The sequence below is a fragment of the Monopterus albus genome, unplaced genomic scaffold, assembly GCF_001952655.1.
Source record: "Monopterus albus unplaced genomic scaffold, M_albus_1.0 scaffold97.1, whole genome shotgun sequence".
Lineage (NCBI taxonomy): Eukaryota > Metazoa > Chordata > Actinopteri > Synbranchiformes > Synbranchidae > Monopterus > Monopterus albus.
The window spans coordinates 1,351,511-1,355,569 of NW_018127977.1; the positions used below are offsets into that span (position 1 = coordinate 1,351,511).

At 40.8% G+C, this 4,059-nt stretch overlaps 1 protein-coding gene across 1 annotated transcript in view; it reads left to right on the forward strand.

Annotated features, from left to right (window-relative positions):
- Positions 1–4,059, forward strand: part of LOC109965179 (E3 ubiquitin-protein ligase TRIM39-like) — an 18,005-nt gene continuing 13,946 nt past the window's right edge. The window contains exon 1 of the mRNA XM_020608988.1: positions 1–351. The gene's annotated coding sequence lies outside the window, so the exon portion shown is untranslated. The remainder of the gene's footprint in view (positions 352–4,059) is intronic.

The window sequence follows — 4,059 nt, forward strand, 5'->3', positions numbered from 1 at the left end:
ATGGTTCGCATTACAAATTACGGTTAGATTAAACATTTGAAGACTAGTCTGGGCCCTACTCTCCTGCCAGCGCAATTATTGCGTCGCCTCATTCACAGTCGTTATGCAGTTTTCTCGGGCGCACGTCGGTTGCGCATTGATTTGCTCGGTAGTTTCCTGCCATGACTAAATGCGCGTAAGCTGAGGTGGCAGGAGAGGAGCAGTCGAGGCTGTGCGTGTGCTGACTAAGCAGCGCAGTGCAACTGTGGTGCTGGAGTTGAGCCGAAATAGCGATAAAGAGAACATCTGCTCACCTCTTATCGCTGTCGCAGATGTATTTGCAATTTTCCTGAGAGGGCGGGAAGCGATCAGGTACACACATGTATTTTAATGAGCAGACACCGACTTAAAAGTAACCCTTACATCCACAAATAATCTGCTGGAATTCACTAAAATTTAATCATTTATTGTGTATCGTGAATATTATTTTTAAATAAGATACATCAGCGTGTGGCCATAGATACTGTATGAACATGGTCAAACAGTGTTGTTGGACACACCATCTGTAGGCTACTTAAAGGATGCAGCCGTCGGTGTTTGGGAATCCAATCCCAGGTTAAAACATTACACATAATAACACATGAAAACAGCTCTTGAGCCAAGATAAATAACAAACACCCTGCAGACGTCTTCGTTAATCCTTTTACGCAGCAGGTAAAGTCAGTTCCACCTCACTGGCTGCTGTCAAGTTACAGCTTCTTCAAACTAACAAGTTTCACACAGACACACCTTTGTTATGGGGACATACGTTGTGTCTGATTTTGTATTTTATGACAGTTTGATCAGCTTTGAAAGCAGCTGTAGATGAAGATAAAGTGGGCGACACATCCACCGGCTGTGCCCTGGTGGACCACAGTCAGTTTCACTATAAACACAATGTTTACAATGATTTTATTGTATTACTTTAAAAGAAGTGAAACGTTTATAAGGCTACATGTGAGACCACCATGGGTTTCACACACTGGATGCAGCTGTGAGTAAATAACACTATATAACTGCTGCTGGTTACAGAAGCAGAAACCAGAGAACACACCCATATTTACCTTGAGCCTGGAGTTTAGATACGAGTTTAGCACGGGACCGTCTTGCAGGAAAATGGAGCCCTCTGTCTTTGGATTTGTAGGACTGATATACTAAAATCATGTCCATTAGTCACTAATGTCTATAACAGATAGTGATAGTATGTTAAGTAATCACTGGTATTATCCTGAAAGTGCGAAAACAAGAGCACAGCCCATAAAGACATGAGCCAAAATATTGCAACATCTCACGGATTATAATAATTTTAGTGTGCACAAAAGTCCAAGTTGTGTTATTATCAAATCTGAGGTGCTTTTGTTCAGAAGTACTATATTAAAAGTAGATGATACTGTGTAAAATATGACAATGAAATAATCAAGAAAGATGTTGTCCATAAATCCACTAAATTTGAATACACTTTATGGACTCCTGATTTTTAACGTCATGGCTGATAACGTGCTGTGACTGGATAATGATATACTACTGCCTGGTACCAGGTGGAAAGCTTCTCATACCTATGATTATGTCTTTGGAGTATATCACCAATTATTTTCCCTTTTTTTATTCCACTAATGTGCGTAATTTAACTGCAAAACTCTGAGGCTGCCCTGATAGCTGAATGGCTGCAGTGCGATCGACCCTTACCACAGGGCTCCTCCACTATCTCCCCTATGTTCTGTAAAAAATAAAATAATTAAAAACTACATATGTCATTTGTGCAAGTAGGTTATTACGACCAACAGTTACGTGTTATAGTTGGGCGACCATATGACATGGGCAAATGGGTACATTGGCTGATAGAGCCACACAATCCTTGTCAAGAGGAGAATGGCGTGGTAGAGTAACACATAGGACTTTGTCATTGTTGTTGGAACAGTTCTTGTAGTTCCACCTGCCCAAGTAAGAGTGTGATTTCTGTGTGTCCTGGAGCAGAACGAGACAAACAATCTGAGTCATATATGTCAAAATATATATATATGACTTGTTGAGTGAACTGTAAAAAACTTAAACTCTTCAACCTCTATACAAGGTAATGCCTGGATATTGACTTCATATGATTTTTAAAATGATAGGACTTTAACACGATTGAGTTATGGATGTTGGATATTGAGATGACTTTGGTACTAATCCTACCATAACAAACAGGTAAGATGACTAAAATACAACATGCTGACATGCCCTGGTGGGTAAAGGAAATCAGCCACAATAATAGTAACTACAGTAATTATCATTACAAATCTAAATAAAGTTGGCTATCTCATAAACTTGACTAGTGAAACCAAACCTTTCAAATCAAACTAAAGCTGTGTGAGACAACCCCCCGTATATATATGAACTCTCCCCCGTTGACCTCCCACTGCCTTCCTCTATACCACTACAAACCTCACCCTCTCCTCCTGGGACTAATGCAATACTCTTTGCAATACTCTTCTGTTACCTGTAACACTGAAGTAATCTGTTAATCACTTACCCCCCCCCACTACTGGGGCATCCAGACCCACATTACTGCCAAACAGTATGGCTGTGCTGATATAGGTTACAGGTGAAGAAGATCAAATATGTAAACTGTAAACCTGCAAATCCAGTCTGAAGGCTAATTAGATGCAAGACAGTACTTGTACCTGAATGACAAAGCACTGCGATAAAAGTGAAGCCAAAATAGTTCTGGCCTCTGCACTGCTGCTGTCAGTGTGAACAGGCCCTGAGGCAACTGCTGCCTCAGTCGGAATCTGTCTAAATATACAATTTTGTTCACAACATTTCAGATTCCCTTAGGCACCTAAATGTTTGTAACAATGCCTGCAGGTAAGTGATTAACAGATCACCTCAGTGTTACAGGTAACAGAAGAGCATTGCATTAGTCCCAGGAGGAGAGGGTGAGGTTTGTAGTGGTATAGAGGAAGGCAGTGGGAGGTCAACGGGGGACAGAGTTCAGTAAGGAGACAGCTGTGGGGAAGAAGCTGTTCCTGAGTCAGCTGGTTTTGGTCTAGGCATATAGGAATTCTTGTGCAGGGCTCTCCTAGAGTCCTGCAATAGGAAGTTATTTCATATAATTTGTTCACCATAGTTAATCACTACTAACTTTGTAAAGGTGTGAGAAGCTAGAGCTTTGACTGACTGTGTTGTTTGACGAAGTTATGGTTGAGTGGAGTATGAGGGAAATATTCTGTTAAGGTTAAAGGTTTTTTGAGGAGTGGTTAATTCTGTAATAAGAAATTATTTTAGATTTAACTTTAGATGTAAGAAGAGGTTAATGTTTAACTAAAGCTGTTAGAGTTTAGAAGTGTTAAAGGCTCAGGCCAACATGTTCATATTTTGATTTTCCTTTTTGCTTTTGTTGCAGTTGTTTGTTTTCTTGTAGAGTTTAGAAGTCCCGTAGTCTAAAGACTATGGGAGGAGGGACTGTAGTGGTTAAAAACAAACAAGTTACCAGTCCAGAGGCAATATGTAATAGAATAGTATGTAGTTCATATATAGATATTATTTGTAATAGTTATGTAAGGGTGAGCGCAGTCTTTATGTAAGCTTGATCTGTTTCTCTTCTCTTCTCTTGCTCAAGCAAGAATATCTTGGGCTTTATCCTCCTTGTTTAATTTATGGGTAAACATCAAGAGCGAATTCCTCCTTAAATGGGGAATGGACATAGCTTCAGCCTTATGTGAACGGTTCGTGTGCTCTGTTCATGTTTAGAAAAAGGAAGTGTACGCTAGGTCAACACGACCTAGAAGTTCATGTACTGGACATCTTAGACAATGCTCGGAAGAAGGGGTGTGGAGCTGGCATGAGACTGTGTCTCTGGCTCAGGCCATAGAAGGCTGTATAACTGCAAGAAGATAAAGGTTAGGATAGCCATGGGTTTGGGAGAGAAGAAGGAAGGATGGTGCTACAGTCATGAGAGTGAGCTTGGACCCGGCTGGGGGGGGGGACTCTGGACTCTGACTGACTGTACCCTGTGACCAAGACTGACTGACTCTGTGACAATCTTCTTATTTAATACTG